The 17,900-nt window shown below is 37.5% G+C and overlaps 1 long non-coding RNA gene across 2 annotated transcripts in view; it reads right to left on the bottom strand.

Annotated features, from left to right (window-relative positions):
* Nucleotides 1–2,542: 2,542 nt before the first annotated feature.
* LOC125965040 (uncharacterized) overlaps nucleotides 2,543–17,900 on the bottom strand; it is a 126,265-nt gene continuing 110,907 nt past the window's right edge. For both annotated transcript variants that reach the window (XR_007478504.1, XR_007478505.1), the window contains exon 3: nucleotides 2,543–2,607. This is a non-coding gene — a long non-coding RNA (uncharacterized LOC125965040). The remainder of the gene's footprint in view (nucleotides 2,608–17,900) is intronic.

Here is a 17,900-nt window from a genome sequence, read left to right as displayed (position 1 = left end):
TTCCTTTTTTTTTAAAGCTCATATGTATCTCCCTACAATTTCTGTGCAAATGAAACTCCTGAGACTTTCAATTGGACAAGCAAAATAGGTCTACACTGGTGGTTCTTAACTTCAGCTTTGTGGTGAACACCAGAGTGACCTAAGGAGCTTTGTGCAAAACAGATGTCCACGCAGCATCATGGGAGGTTCTGATTCAGTCAGTCTGAACAGGCTGAGGGTTAGGTATTTTTGTACTCTAACAGGTGATGTGGACGCACAGTTAGGTTTGAGAAATATGCCTACATCTTCTATATGATAGCCCTTCCCTTCTAATACTGGGACATGGTCATCTGTGTCCTGTTCTTTCTAAGTCACATAGCTCTGGTTTCTTCAACTGTTCTTGGGCCTTGGTTTGCACGTCTTATCACTTAGATCACTACCCCTGAACTTAACTTTCATAATGTGCTTTTTAAATATGGCAACCGAGTGTTGAACTCCAAGCTCAGATGTGGTCTCACTAGAGTGGAATTGAACTGGTCCCTCCCTTTGTTTAGATTCTGGGCTTCTCTTGTTGCAGTCTAACAATATGTTTGCTTGAGTCAAGTAGTATTGTCTGACACTGACAGTATAGCCAGTCATAAAACCCAGGACTTTTTACCTGACTTTCCTTTCCTTCCTTGTCTGCCTGCCAGCATTTCTTCTCTCCTTCACCAGTAATATTTGAGTATTACTTGGGGTTTGGCCCTGGGCATTAAGAAGGGATCAAGACAGACACAGTCCCTGCCTTGCCAGAGTCAGGATTCAGACAAACAAAGCAGCAATTATGTCTTAGGCTAGTTCTCAGCTATGCTGTGCTGGTGTTAACTGATTTATGAGCACCTCGAACTTGAGCCAGAAAGGATTGAGGGCTATTGACAGAGCTCTTGAGGGAGTCTGTCATCTTGCTCACGTGGAGGGCCAGAATCTCTCCTGAGTGAGTCAGGTAGGTTCTGGTATCTGTGTTTAACAACACCTAGAAGGGCTCTTTAAGTCAAAACTTTATGGGACTAGCCAGAGCATTTGACAAGAATGATGGGACTGTGATTGTGTGGTAAGAACTATAAACATTTTATTACATAGTCTTATATTCTCTCATCAAGGTTGCCAGGCTGGTAGAGGTAACCATCTCTGTTCTGGTTCCTCTGAATCCCCTTTTCTTTGTCCCCTGATGACTATAATGAGGGGTCTGGACCATGATTGATTCAGGATACTGTTCTCAGGGAGCCGTTATTTTGCTTAAAGAACCCTTTTGCTGTACCCAGACTTGTACTCCTCCCAGACGCTGGTAGCCTGTTTTGCCAGGTGATAGGAGGAGCTATGGGCTGCCCCTGCTGCTGCTGCTCTTTGGTTTTCAGTCCTGAAGGCTCTGTGTGCGTGCTTTGTGTGTTTTTGCTGACCCTCTCTGAGGGTTAACTGTTCTATGTGTTCCTGCGATTGAGGGAGCGTTTTAAATTCCCTCTGAATGCAAGAGCCGCTCGTTCATCAGAGTCCCAAAGCCAGATCAACCCATGGAGCCGTGTCTGACATTTTCTTGGGCACCTCCTGAAACACCTCTTGGCAGCAGGAGCCCTGAAGCCTTCTCTGCCTAACCCTGGCAGCCAATGTTTGGTGTGCTACGCCTCCATTATCCCTGAAACATTTCCTCTTGTTGGTTTAGGGCTAGAATTACAAGTCTGTCAAGACTATTTTGAATCTTGATTCTGTCATCCATCTCCGTTTTATGTTTCTGAAAATGTCATAATCATGGCTCCTTCAATGTTAGATAAATTTTGAACCAAAACACTGGCAGTTTCGGATAAAGAACTGAGAACAGAGTGAGACACCTCTAAGTGGATATCGATCCACTAACACGTTCTATTTTGTTATGGCCGTTCAGCCAGTCCCCAGGTTTTTGTTGTTGCTTTATATTGTGAACATTTTATATTGTGAAATATAAAATACACACTGAAAATTACCCCAAACAAAACATACTTAATAAGTTATCACAAAGTAAACTGTATAATCTCTTCCCACATTAAGAATAGAAACTTTTTCCAAGACACTACCCAATTCTTATCCTCTCCTCCCTACCCCAGAGTAGTTACAATTGTCCTGATTTTTCTGGCGGGCTACCACTCCTAGGGCACTGTGCAGACAGAACACTGAAACACACCCCCAGCCTTTCTGTAAAACATGCCTACTTCTTATCCTGGAGCTTCAGCCTGAGGGGCAGGCTTCAGGCTTACCATGTATCTAGTGGCTACAGAAATGCTCTCAGGGAATGTAGGCTGGGGATCACCATCTTTGTGTTCTCCTTCAGCCTCACTACTAATGGCCAAAAGAAGAGCTCTTTGGTACCTCCCAGAAAGGAGCTTATACATTCATTTGGAGCCCTGATTTTTACAACAGTTGCCCAGAGGATACTTTGAGATCCTCTCGTCTGGAGGCCAGCAGGGATTATGATCATGGTCTGATAAGACTGTATATATTTGCATACATTAAAAGCTGCTGCCTGAGGCCTGATTTTCAATCTGTTTGAAACTCGGTGCAGACTGAGATCCCTCCCTTTGGAACATTGATAGGGCTTGGCACACCCTCAACAAGTGAGACCTATCAAGAAAAATATCAGCTTTTCAAACTACTCTAAAAAGTTACAGTAATCAAAACAGTATGGTGCTGGTACAAAAACAGACACAAAAATCAACAGAACAGAATAGAGAGTCAAGAAATACACCCACACTTAATAGTCAATTAATCTACTACAAAGGAGGGAAGTAATTACAATGAAGAAAAGACAGTCTCTTTGATAAATGGTGCTAGAAAAATTGGACAGCTCCATGCAAAAGAATCAAACTGGACTACTTTCTTATGTCATATACAAAAATAAACTCAAAGTAGATTAAAGATTTAAATGTAAAACCTGAAACCATAAAACTCCTAAGAGAAAACACAGGCAGTATGCTCTTTGACATAAATCATAGTGGATCAGTCTACTATGGCAAAGGAAACAAAAGCAAAAATAAACAAACAGGACCTAATTAAACATAAAAGTTTTTGCAGAACAAAGGAAACCATCAACAAAAGGAAAAGACAACCTACTGAATAGGAGAAAATACTTGCAAGTGATATGTCTGAAAAGGGGTTAATATTCAAAATTTATAAATAGTTCACACAACTCAATATTAAAAAAAAAACAAACCTGATTAAAAAATGGGAAGATTACCTGAATAGACATTTTTCCAAAGAAGACATACAGATGGACAACATGCATATGAAAAGATGCTCAACATCACTAATCATCAGAGAAATGTAAATCAAAATGATCATGAGATATCATCTCACACCTGTCAGAACTGCTATCATCAAGAAGTCTACAAATAACAAATGCTGGAGAGGGTTTGGAGAAAAGGTAACCCTTGTGCACTGTTGGAGGGAATGTAAATTGGTACAGCCACTATGGAAAACAGTATGGAGGTTCTTAAAAAAAACTAACAATAGAACTACCATATGATCCAGCAATTCCATTTCTGGGTATTTAACCAGAGAAAATGAAAACACTAATTTGAAAAGATAGGTGCACATAGTTCATTGCAGCATTATTTACAATGGCCAGTATATGGAAACAACATAAGTATCCACTGATGGATAAATGGATAAAGAAGGGGCAGTAAATGTACAGTCAAATACTACTCAGCCATAAAAATGAATGAAACCTTGCCATTTAAGACAATATGAATGGACCTTGGGGGTATTATGCTAAGTGAAATAAGTCAGACAGAGAAAGACAAATATTGTACAATTTCACTTATATGTGGAATCTAAAAAACAAAACAAATGAGCAGATGAAACAATCAAACAAGACAAAACTTATAGAGAACAGAATGGTGGTTGCTGGAGGGGAGGGGAGTTGAAGGTTGATCAAAATGGGTGAAGGGGGTTATGTGGTGCAAACTTCCAATTATAAAATGAACTTTTATAATTTTACAGTCTCTGTAAAAGTTCATTCATGTAGCTTGTAAGACACACATACATTTTCTGTATGGCAGACAAGTTTTATCCCATAGTAGAATGGCAGCCTCTCCTACTCATGTGTAGAACACAGAGCTTCACGCAGCTTCGGGGGTGTAATGTACAATGTGGTGACTATATTTAATAATATTGTAGTGTATATTTGAAAGTAGCCAAGAGAGTATATCTTAAAAATTCTTATTGAAAGAAAAAAAAATTGTAACTTTCTATGGTGACGGATGGTAACTAGACTTACTGTGGTGATCATTTCCCGGTGTACACAAATATCAAATCATTATGTTGGACACCTGAGATTTATATAATGCTATATGCTAATTATACCTCAATCAAAAACAAATAAATAAGTAAATAAATAAATAAGTTCTTAAATGGTTAAAAAAATAGATTTTATTCCATGTTCTTCATGTTTATAGAATTTCTATTAAGTGATCAGCTGTCAATGGGATTTTCCCTCTTTAAAAGTTTTTGTTTGGTTTTGCTACTTTTAAGGCTTTATCACTGCTTTTGGTTTTTGGCAGCTTTGTTTTGATCTGTTGATGTAGATTTCTTAAAAGTTTATCTTGCTTTGAAGTTTAACAGATTTCTTAATGTATCCCATCAATTTTGGGAAGTTAATATTCATTATTTCTTGAATTGTTGCTTCTATCCTATTTTCTCTCTTCTCTCTTGTGGGACTTTAATACACATACATTACATCCTCTCACTATATCTCTATGTCTCATATTCACTACAGGTATTACTGCTTTTCAAAAGTTTGCTATTCACCACTTTGCTTTTGGGAAAGTTCACATTAGTACCTGTTTTCATTAACCAAAAGGAATCTGAAGAGGATTTTCGATTTTACAAAAAAAGTTAATTGCTTCTTCACTTTACACCATTTTTGGCACATGAAAGTTTTAGTAGGAATGTTCTACTTTCAGATACCAGGGGGATCTTGTATTCTGTTTTCCATCCTTTTACCACCATATGCTTCATTCTAGATTTTTTTCTCTTTAATTTCCAGTTCACTAAATCTACAGCTGAGTGTAATCTATTATTAACCCCGTTTATTTAGACCTTTTTCGTTATTATATTTTTCAGTGTTACAATTATAATCAGGTTTTCTTTTATAGTTTCCTATCTCTTCTGCTTCTGTTTATTGTTTCTATTGGTGTCTACTCATGTTGACTTGTCTCCTTTTATACCTGGTTACTTTGATTTGTTGCTATTCATTTTACTAGTAAAAATTGTTTGTAGAAATAATTTGAGGCCTGAATGATATATTACATCTTGCTAGGTCTCTCTGATTCCATCAATCAAATTTCAGGCTTTGAGGTGATTCAGAACTGTACTGTGGTCCTCAGTGCAATCTGTCTACTTGCAGTTTATCATTATTCCTAGAGTCTCACTATTCATGGTTCCATCTATATGCAAAAGGCTTTCATCAAGGCTCCCACATGTGAGAATTCTAATTCCTATCTCACTAGCTTAGTGAGACATTCAAAAGCACCATTAAGTCTTTTTTTCCCCAGCTTTGACAGATAGTTGACATACTGTGTATGTTTAAGACATACAATGATTACCAACATAGCATTAGCTACCACCTCCATCCAGTCACATAGTCACCATTTCTTTTTTGTTGTGAGAACATTCAAGATCTACTTTCTTAGCAATTTTCAAGTATGTAACACAGTATTTATTAATTATAATCACCATCCTGTACACTAGATCCTTAGAACTTATTCATCTTATAACTGGAAGTTTATACCCCTGGTGAACATCTCCTCTATTCCCCCATTTCCCAGTCCCTGGTAACCACCACTCTAGTCTCTGTTTCTACTGAGTTTGGGTTTTTTAGATTCAAATGTAAGTGATATCATACGGTATTTGTCATTCTCTGTCTGACTTATTTCATTTAGCTTAACATCCTCAAGGTCCATCCACGTTGTCACAAATGGACCAGTAAGTCTTTTAGGTTCTCAGCTACTCCCACTAAATCAGCAAGTGTGCTTAGGAGAAAAACAACCCCCAAATTCTGGTTTCACTTCCATGGGCATCAGTTTTCTGCCAGATCTTATCCCAGTAATTCTCTTCTATTTTGTTAATGCCTAGTGTTATTAAAGAGATTTTAAAAATATTTTGTTCAGCTTTGCAAGTAGTCTTTAGCAGGAGTGCTGGTTGAATTACCTACTCTATCATTACCAGAAATAGAAGTCTTCCAATTTACATGGCTTCCCTTATCCATCATTATAGTCATCCACAGGTATCCTTGGAGACTGGTTCCAGGACCCCTTATAGATACCAAAATCTGAATATACTCAAGTTCCTTATATATACTGAGTACTGCACAAGAAGCTTATGAAAATAAAAGAGATGCAGCAACTGAAGGCACTTTGAAGATTGTAAACCTGTGTACAACATAAGCCAATATTTTATAAGAGTGAACAAAGATATAATAGAACTCTTTTAATAGGACATTTTCACTCATATTTAAATGTTATCAGCAGCTTCTGTGGAATGGTTTAGTATTATTTCTTCGATTCTCAGAGCATATATGTTTCTAAGGCTACTCCATTCTTATTCTAAAACAAAGGAAAACAAAGAGAAATTCTTGTTGTCCACATTCATCTCTTTAGGAAATACATCAATAGATACATATCACCTTCAGTTTAGTATCCTATTTTATACCAAACCAAGAAAACAATACAAAGCAAACAAGCACACTCTCAGCTCCTCTCCATTTCCAGCTTTGTCTAATACACTTCAAGTTAAACAATACAGATTCAATCATGATTAGCCATCCAAAATGAGTCTTACATCTTTGGCATTTTTATGTGACTGAATTATAAACTTTTGTCATTTTAATTTAATATTTTGATTAGAAAATTACTTCATCTTCCCTACAGTATTTTAATGTTATATTTGTGAGTTTATTCATATGAATATCATTTTTTCTGTTAGTCTGTTCACACAAATATTATTTTTCTCTGTATACTTTTTGTTGATGAGAAAATAATATTTAATAGAAAGATTTGATAAGAAAATAGTTATATGCAGTTGAAATTATATAACCAAAGTAAAAATGGAGAGAAATCAAGTAAAACACATCAAAGTTTATATTGCTTTTATCAGCAATAGAAAGGCATTGCTGATTTTATAGAAAGTATCACTTGTGGGGTCAATCAAAGGTGTGTGGGAAATTTGAAACCAGTTCTTTTGAAGGAGACATACAGAAAACAGTCTTTTGTTTTTTGAGTTTTTTTAAAGGGGATCCTCATAGTAGTTTCAGAATATCACTGTTTATTGCAAATAAAAGTTCTATGTGTGTGTATTTATATTTATATTCATATATTTCCCCCAAATCTCCTCATTGCAACAGCCAAGGCTGTCATTTTGGTTCAAGTATTTTTTTTCAACTATTTCTTTGCCAGTTTTCCTCCTGAAAAATTTATTTGGGAAAAAAAAAACCCACAATAACAGATGGATTTTGAGTAATCAAATTTCCTACTTAATGTCTATAGTGGCTTCTTATCATGGAATAGAATTATTCCAACATCTACAGTATTTGGCAAAGCTTTTGTCCAACATGTTTAGGGAAACTTGCCCAAGACTTGCAATCATAGTACTATTTTAGCTCTCTATTGAAATTCTTGGTTAACTTATCAAAAAGAAGTGTGAACATGGCTTTGGTTTAGTAGAAAAACAAACTCTTGTCAAGATTAATTCTAAAGAGCACTCCTGCTGAAGTAGTTTGTACTTGATCCCATATAGAGGTCCTTAACGTGAGCAGTCGTTACAGAAGAGTCTGGCATTTCATGTAAAATTCAAGTGATCATTAATAATTATTGATATCAGAAAGGAGAGGGAATCTATCTTACTTTTTAAAACTTATCTTTCTGATTAGAAAGGGACTCCATCAACATTAAGAGGTGCGTATTTACTGGGAAAAGATGAAATATGCAGCCAAATCTTTGAGATCCAGATTCTGGTTTCCATTCTGTCATGTTCATATTCCATAGTTTGGGACATACAATAAGTCTTTAAGCATTTATTTCCTTATCAGTAAACCAAGAAGGTTAAATTAGTTAGACTTTAAGGTAGCTGAATTACTTCTCAGTAGAAAAAGAGACAAGATATTAGGAAAGGTACAAAGGCATATCAAAGCCTTTCCTCTCATTAGTGTTGAATAGTTGAAGTACCCTCTCTTTGTTGGCTGTGTAAACCAGCAATCTAAAAGGCTTTTGATGAGAAAAATGGCTGAAAGCCACAAGTTTGTGGAGCCAAATATGCCCTTAGAAGAAACATATGACTTTTTCAGTTAAGAGAAATGGATTAAGTTGAAAAGGAATATACTACACAAGAATTTTAAATATTAAGCATTGGCACAAGTTCAAAATCTTTAAGAATTAGAGAGAAAGGTATTTCCTTTGAAATTTTCCCTACAGCCATTTGTGTTTCAAATATAATACTGTGCAATACTGAATAATATTTAACTGATATTATAAGAAATTTTATTTTTGTAAGGATCTTGTTTGACTTCTCGCCTTCCTTTTACCAACCAAATTTCTTGAAAGTGCTGCCTATACCTATCGTTGCTGTTTCCTCATGTCCTACACCTTGTCCCCTGTCACTGAGCTTTTACTACCACTACTTCAACTGAGCCTGCAGTCATAGTGTGATTTGACTTCTCTGCATCACTGAACGCTCTCTCCTTGAAATGCTCCCATCTCTTAGCTTCCATGGTCCCACCCTCTTCACCTCCTCAGATTTTTCTTCCACTTTTCTGATCTGTCCTTTTCAGCCTCTTTTTTTTTAAAAAAAAAAAAAAGAAAAGGAAAACAGTTTATTAATGTGTGCAGTGCACATCACACTGGGGAAAACTAAACCAGAAATAACTCAGAATGGCACTCAGAATTCCAGCTTTTATAGCATCTTCAACAAAGGACTATAAAGTTGTAGAGAAATGACAGGACAAAGGAGATCAGTTCTAGGCTTCCAAAGTAGGTAAATGATGGGACAGTAAATATATAGGAAGAATCTAATGGAATAAGGTTTGTTTGCAGATTCCTCTGGTGCTACTTCTGGGTTGATAAGAATGTCTTCTTTCCTCCTGTCCAGGGAAGGTACCTTTTCACATGGGAGTTTATCTTCATTTGGGGACAACCGTTTGCTGCAGACATACGGTTTGGCTTTCCAAAGTCTCTTCAGAAAGTCTTCCCTCTTTATCACACAGTATCGGGATAACTCCATTTACTTCCAAGGGTATGTGCTGATGATTCCCAATTCTACAACTTTTCACAGATCCACCTCCTGAATTTGAGATCCTTCTATCCAACAGTCCTCTGGATATTTCCACTTGGATTTCCAACAGTACTTGAACTGCAACATTCCCACAACAGAATTCATCAACTTTCTCCCCTATCTGGGTCATCTTCCCGTGGGCCAGCCAGGAACTCGGGTTGGATACTTAGGTTTCAAACCCACCACAGTTATTCTTCACCAAAGGAATAGACAATTCTACATATTTGATATATACTTCTAAAAATCATTTACTCCTTTCTGTTATCATTGCCATCATTGCCTCCATCATCTCTCACTTCAACTGCTGTAACTGTTTCCTGACTAACTGACCTACCACTGTTCTGTTCTCTTTATTCCAGTCATTGTGAAATGCTTAAAATACAAAAAAAAAAAAAAAGTTATTTTCTTTCCTGAAACTCTTCAGTGCCTTGCCATTGCTCTTAGAATAATGTCCGAATTCACTAAAAAGTTGAATAAGTTCCTGAATGATCCACTTTGGATCCTCCTTTCTAGCCTCATCACTCACCACTTTCCCCTCCCCTGTGCTTAAGCTCACCACCCTGAATGTCTCTCACTTCCTGGATACTCCTACTCCCCTTAGGCTCAGCACATTTAACAGAATGGTTTCTCTTCCTAGAACTGCCATTTCATCCCCCAGCCTCTCCTGTTTGGCAGTTACAGAGTCTTCATGTCTCAAATCGGCAGCTCTTCCTTGGGGAAGCCTTCCTGGATGCCCCACCTGCTACACCTGGGTAAAGTGTTCTGGTATGTATCTGCACAGATGCTTATACTTTCCTTGTCTACCAATGGTGCATACTCTCCACAGGAACAGGGACATTAATCTCATTTAGCCTCGCTTTTCACACCCAGCAGGATGCCTGACACATAGTAGGTACTCAACAACTATACATGTTTTGCTTTTATCTCATTTTGTTTCATTTTAAATAAACCATGCTTTTGCATAAAAACCTGATGGAAGCTACACTGCTCACCAGGGGTCACTGACCCTAAATTGTAAGACCTGGTTTGTTGGAGACATGGAAACAATCCTTTGAAGGTTGGAACATACAAATACAGACATAACTGTTAACAGACAAGGGCCATTCAGCCTGGGCAAGGCCTAAATTGGGGTCACATAGAACACGGCAAACTGTGATTTTATGTAATGATGTCGATGATGATGATAATGGTGGCCATAGTAAAATAAATGTCATCATAGCACCAAACCCCAGACACAAGCTATTATTTCAAACCTGGCAATCAGCAACAATCAGAATCCACGATTTTCAGAATGTAATACTCATACCATGAGACTCATTACCCTAATCAAATCACAAATATTCAGAACATTTAAAAAATCAAGTTTGTGCATTCCTTTAAGCACATTCAACTGCTGATTCCCCTCTGTGCTGCTTGTTCTGGTGGCCAGCAGCTAAGAGCAGAAATTAAAGGAAATGAAATTCATAACTTCTAACCTTGCTTAAGTTTGCTGTAAAATCTTTTACTATTTTTAAAACGATTAGGTTGGGGGTGGGCAAGGATAACATAATCGATACATGAGTTTGGGTGACATTCTGTGGAATTCAATTATTCTCTTCTTGTCCCCCATAAGGATGACTAATCATAATTAAGTTATAAGTTAAATTTGCCTTTGTGTACAGGCAGCCCTGACTCACAAAACCAAATATAAATACACCATATAAGGGTTTTTCCTATGAAATCCAGCATCTTCTCTGAAAAATAAAACATACATTTTTGCTATCTGTCACATTCATTTTTACAATGGAGATTTGTAAACATCTTACAGCATGCTTACATGAGGATTTTGCCATTATGAATACCAGATGGAACACTGTCTTGCTATGTGAAAGAAAATATATAGGCAAGTCCTCTGTATTTGAAAACAAGGCAAGTCCATCCCAGAAAAGCATAAGCCGGTTCCTTAAGGATGCCTGCACAGGGAGTAGTCCAAATATTATATAATATTAGCAGATTAGCTCATTACAAATGAAACTCTTTTGATTCAACGTGTGCATCAAAATCTTGATGCGATTGATCTGAGCTGCATCAGCTTGAAATCAGGATCAAGTCCTTACTTTACATTTTTTGCCTAAATTCTAGTACACAGATGCTTCAACAAAACTCATGGAATAGGTAAACCATTGCAATATGAGCTGAAGTGCCTCCAGGTATGTTTTTTTTCCTGGGAAATTAGTGTTAAAATATTCACACACAACTTCTTAGAGAAGCCACTTGGTGTGTATGTCTCCCCTCCTCCACAGCATCCTTAACCTGACTCCGTAACAAGATGAGTCAAAAATTAAAAATAAATGCAGCCCTAAAAATGCCTTAGAGCTTGGCTCCCAATTTTTCATTTCTGCAACTTAGACTTGAATATGGATGAGGCTTTGGGTTTTGAACTTCCAAGAGAGAATTAGCTAACTACCTGTTATTTTAAAGCATCAATAAAAAGTATATATAAGAATGTATATCCTTATTAAAAAACAACTTTCAATCTTGATTCTCTTTGGGGCATGTCTAAGGTCCTTTCCATCCCTGCTCACATGCTGAGCACCGTAAGCCACAGAGGTTACAGGGGTTGTGGGCTTTTGTTTTTTATGTGATCGTTTCTAAGTACAATAGATGACCGGTCAATGCATTGTACATCTCCGGGTGTTATGGCTAGGGAAAGGGAGGTCCTACCTATGGCTGTAGTCTTTCCTGCTCCATCTTGAAACAACTTTTGTCTCTTTCTTATCCTAAAGCAACTCCATGCAGAGTTCTAAGGATCTTTGTCACCTTTCAAAAGATCCCTGATTACATTCATTATTGAGTTAACATATAAGATGGAAAATTGATTTCTTAGAGATAGCATTAAATAAGATTTCCTAGAGATTGTAGTTTAATTATCTCCCCCTGTAACACTACTATCATCTAACTTCATTACAATAACCAAAAAAAGTGCATCATACGTGTCCCAGGTAGAAAAGTCACCTCTTGTAGTCCAAATGCTGGACCATGCCTTTATATTTTTATGTTAGAATTCTTGTTCTGTCAGCTACTCTCAGAATTAATGGGATGCTAAGAAGATTCCAGGAAATCTGATATTTTGAAGCAAGGTTTTAGTTAAAATGTGGCATTAAATATTCATTTTCTTAGCAATTTGTAACCATTTATCTTACTGATTAAGACATTTCAGATCATCTGAATATTTATTTTTATAATGTTCCTCGTAACAGGGAATGGTGTGTGCTTTTCAGAGATGGGGTAGGTACCTTGGGACAGAGTTAGGAGGAAGACCTTTCTTTTTTCTTCTTAAGAATAGCCACGTTAATTGACACAGTGTAGAACTTCCAGGGAGATACAATGGATTTTATAGTAGTTGAAGAGCTCAATTACTCATTCAGCTCAATACTTTCCCTTTACACAGATAAAATGCACTTATTAGCACATTACAGATAACTCAATTGAGACCCAGTTTAGTGACTTCCCCCAGGTCATGCAGCTAATTGTGAGAGGAAAGGAATTACAACTCATGCCACCTGCCTGCATTCCCATGAAAGAGCTTCTCCTGCCATAACACACTGCCTCGTTGCGTAATGGGGAAAGACACATGCCAGTGTCATGAATTTGGAGATGCTCTTCTTGTTGACTCGTCTCAGAGAGTATTAACAACACGATCCATGCATAGTTCATCCCTCACCTGGATTTCCAACACAGTTTCTCTCTGAGACTCCAGAGTCCCCAGTTCTAGTTGCAGCCTCTCCAGATGTTTTGTCCCCAAAGCAGAATTCACACTCGGGGTCACTCCTCCTTTCTGTTCAAGATCAGTGGCAGTTGTCAAGAGGAAGACTTTCTACAGAACTTTTGTACATCTGATATTTCAACAATGTGCATATTACCGACTTAGAAATTTTAATAGTTTTTAAAAATGCAACACAGTTTCTTTGATACAAGTTACAAATGTGTTCTGATGGCTCAGTCACTTTCTGAGGGGAGGCGGTCATTGCCAGTCAAAAGTTGCTAGGGGACTTCCCTGGTGGCGCAGTGGTTGAGGGTCTGCCTGCCGATGCAGGGCACACGGGTTCATGCCCCGGTCCGGGAAGATCCCACGTGCCGCGGAGTGGCTGGACCCGTGAGCCATGGCCGCTGGGCCTGCGCGTCCGGAGCCTGTGCTCCGCAACGGGAGAGGCCACAACAGTGAGAGGCCCGCGTACCGCAAAAAAAAAAAAAAAAAAAAAAGTTGCTAGGAATTCAGATTCATTTCCCCTCTCTTATAGGCCTATAAATAAAGACCATAAAAGTGGTTCATGTGGCATCACAATTAAAGATGTTTGCTTCAGATTAAAATTTGTAATTTGATTGGGAGATGAAAATTACTCTAGGACCTTGAATTTAGAATCCCAGGAAGTTGTGGGGATTACTGTGCATAATCCATGAGAGAGAGAGAAAAGGATTGTGGTCCTTCTCCAGGACACAATCCTGTGTGCTTCCCCAGCTGCTGGCCTCTCACACGTGGTCTGCATTATCACTCCAGGGGCTGGAAGCCATAAAGAATAGTAACATATACAGGAAATGGTTGTAAAGAGATAAGAAAAAGTGGCTTAACAAAAGAAAATTGAAGACACCTGTTCATCATTATCATTTAGAGAAGGAAAGAGGAAAGAAACATGGAACATGGATTCTACAAGAGAGGCTTACCAAATGCTGACTGAAAATCCCTTTGTGTCTTTAGTGAACACTACTAAAGAAGATGTTTGTGAACTCCTGGACCCCTCATAAGGTAATTATCATATGCAAGTTTGGATGGGTAATATACATGACCTTTCCGTGTGGATTGTAGGCTTTTGGAGAGGAAGTACAATGACTTTTGTCTGACAGGTGTGGTTTAAGGGGTTAAGAGCATGTACTTGGATCAAATCCTGGCTCCATCGCTTACTAGGTGTATGACCTTGGACAAGGTAGGTAACCTCTTGGAGCATCAGCATCTTCCTCTGTAAAGTGGCATGATAATAGTATGTACCCAGAGAGTAGTTTTGAGCATTAAATAAGATAATATATGTAGAGTACTAGGAACAGTGACTGGCACATAGTAAGTGTTATGTCAGTGTTTGTTAAAGAAAAATACATGTGAGTAAAAGAGTAGTACTGCGCTTAAGTAAACTCTACTCAATTAATTAATGTCCACTTGCTTCTGAAAGCATTAGTTGAAGCCTTAGGGCTCAGAATGTTCATTATTATCATCTACTCTCTTGTCCAACTCTGCTCCTACCAGACCAATTCTTTGCTTATCAAGATTTGGTTGTGCTTATTCCCAGATCGATTTATGACAGTAATTTTTGCATTTTTAATTAAACAATTGAATTTATGAATAAACATCAAAAATGCATTTAAAAGAGAGAGTTTTTGTGTGAGAATTAGGTTGAAGGCTTTGGAGAAACTTGATAAAGAGAGGTTGTTGTAAAAAAAATGCTCTTGGATTTGGTGTTTATGAAGCAACTGAACAGATTGAGAAAAAAATCAAAGAAATCTGGAATGAGTTTATGCTGAAAATTGTTTTTCAAATGTCCTTAAGTTCTGGCTCCACTTAATAGAAACTGAAAGTGGAAACTGTAGACAATGTACTGTGGGTGTGGTTTGTGCAAGAAAGACAACATAGGATTCCCAAGAAAAGAACCCAGACTCCATAGCAAAGCTTGATTCCAGCAAAAAAAAAAATGTGTTGAATTCATGTGAGTTTATATATTTTAAGCTAAGAGAAAACATATTTAGTTATTATGGATCACTGTTTGACAATTCTCTGAATAAATAACATTTTCAATGCCAGGTGAGGATTTCTACCACAATTAAGACTATTGGGTTTTAGAATACTTGGCCTGGATTTGAATCCAGTTTCTGCCACTTACTAGTTATGGGAACTTGGGAAAATAATTTGCTTAACCTCTTTCGGAGTCAGTTTCCCCACCTCCAACATTGAAGGATCAACAGTGCCTGTGAGGTTTGGAGGAGGACTCAGTGTAATACTACATGGAAAGGAAGTCCTCAGCGTAGTGCACAGCACATGGTAAACAATGACCACTACTATTATGCTTTCCTGCACTCCATTCATCACCTAATTTAGTGCCTTACACACAGTTTTTACAGAAGAAATGTTTATTATTTTTTTTAAGTAAGGATGATGATTAAATCATTCAACAAATAATTATTGAGCATACTATTTGTGAGATACTAAGATATGATGCTGAGAACACAGGCCTGAATTAAGATTTAGTTCTCTGCCTCCTTTGAGAAGCTGTTTCATTATCCAGAAGTTGCCTTAGAAATTGCAATGAACCTAACCATTATTGATTTTGTCTTGTAGCTAAACACTAAAAAGAAAAAGAAAATTTTGATATTGATGATGATGGGTCAGGATCTAACTATTAGTGTTTTGGGAAATATTCATTCATCCTTTTATTCAATAAACATTCATTTATCAGGGAATATCCTGGAGGAGGCAAACAAGTCATTCTGGGTGATAAAAACATACAAAATAATATAAAAATGAAATACATTTTAGGAGAGCACAGAGGAGAGAAATGACAGCAAATCCCTGTAACGATGCATCATGTTTCTAAATGCTTCTACCTACTTTACCCATACATAAATCTAGAGAACCTGCCCATAAAATCAGACATGTCAAGTAGGATAAGCTCCTAAAATTGATGAAAATATGTGTTGTAGGTATGAGCATGGATTTCGAGTAAGACCAAGATTGGAATCCTAACTTTGCCACTTATTACCTGTTTGACACTGGGAACATAACTAAACCTATTTAAGTGTTAATTTTCTCACCTGTATGATAGGGTGAAGACTAACTACCCCCTAAGGGTGAATGAGAGGATTCCAGGAGAAAATATACTTAAGCTGTCTGGAGCAGTGCCTGGCACAGTATCACTTCAGAAGGCGGCTGTGATTATGACATGTAGGAATCAACACCATCCTCAGGTGCAGGGCAGAGTGCCCAAAAGTGTCTCCCATACCACAGACAGCACACATGCTTCTTGAAACCCTTGACATAGACTTCCATGGTATTTGTGGCTTGGCTCGGTGTACGCTCCTGTGTTGACCCACTGAGCCAGCCTCCTAAAGGGCATCTGTTCTACGTTTTAGTTAAGAGCATGTCTGTACAGCGCTCAAGAGCTGAACTCACTCAAAGACATCCACCCTAAAGAAAGTCTCTTGATGTTTTTATTTGTTTATTTGTTCATTGGATTTGTTCTATTTGAGGGATGCAATGGGACTCCTGATGCTTCACTGCAATTTTCTTTAGACTTTGTGTCTATTGCTCTCCAAAACATGCCCAATTTTACACAGACCTTTCCATAATATAGTCAGCTCCACTGGCTACCTCCTAAATAATTAACCACAATATTTGATAATCTTAAAAGTGTTTGGCAGTAAGATAAGCAAAATGAAAAGACAGAAAAACACACAGCAGATGAAGGAGCAAGGTAAAAACCCAGCAGACCTAACAAATGAAGAGGAAATAGGCAGTCTACCTGAAAAAGAATCAGAATAATGATAGTAAAGATGATCCAAAATCTTGGAAATAGAATAGACAAAATGCAAGAAACATTTAACAAGGACCTAGAAGAACTAAAGAGGAAAAAAGCAATGATGACCAACACAATAAATGAAATTAAAAATACTTTAGAAGGGATCAATAGCAGAATAACTGAGCCAGAAGAACGGATAAGTGACCTGGAAGATAAAATAGTGGAAATAACTACTGCAGAGCAGAATAAAGAAAAAAGAATGAAAAGAACTGAGGACAGTCTCAGAGACCTCTGGGACAACAATAAATGCACCAACATTCAAATTATAGGGGTCCCAGAAGAAGAAGAGAAAAAGAAATGGACTGAGAAAATATTTGAAGAGATTATAGTTGAAAACTTCCCTAATATGGGAAAGGAAATAGTTAATCAAGTCCAGGAAGCACAGAGAGTCCCATACAGGATAAATCCAAGGAGAAACACGCCAAGACACATATTAATCAAACTATGAAAAATTAAATACAAAGAAAACATATTAAAAGCAGCAAGGGAAAAACAACAAATAACACACAAGGGAATCCCCATAAGGTTAACAGCTGATCTTTCAGCAGAAACTCTGCAAGCCAGAAGGGACTGGCAGGACATATTTAAAGTGATGAAGGAGAAAAACCTACAACCAAGATTACTCTACCCAGCAAGGATCTCATTCAGATTTGATGGAGAAATTAAAACCTTTACAGACAAGCAAAAGCTGAGAGAGTTCAGCACCACCAAACCAGCTTTATAAAAATGCTAAAGGAACTTCTCTAGGCAAGAAACATAAGAGAAGGAAAAGACCTACAATAACAAACCCAAAACAATTAAGAAAATGGGAATAGGAACATACATATCGATAATTACCTTAAATGTAAATGGATTAAATGCTCCCGCCAAAAGACACAGACTGGCTGAATGGATACAAAAACAAGACCTGTATATATGCTGTCTACAAGAGACCCACTTCAGACCTAGGGACACATACAGACTGAAAGTGAGGGGATGGAAAAAGATATTCCATGC

Source organism: Orcinus orca, chromosome 7, assembly GCF_937001465.1.
Source record: "Orcinus orca chromosome 7, mOrcOrc1.1, whole genome shotgun sequence".
NCBI lineage: Eukaryota > Metazoa > Chordata > Mammalia > Artiodactyla > Delphinidae > Orcinus > Orcinus orca.
The sequence above is the reverse complement of the archived record's forward strand: the minus strand, read 5'-3'. Positions and strand labels throughout refer to the sequence as shown.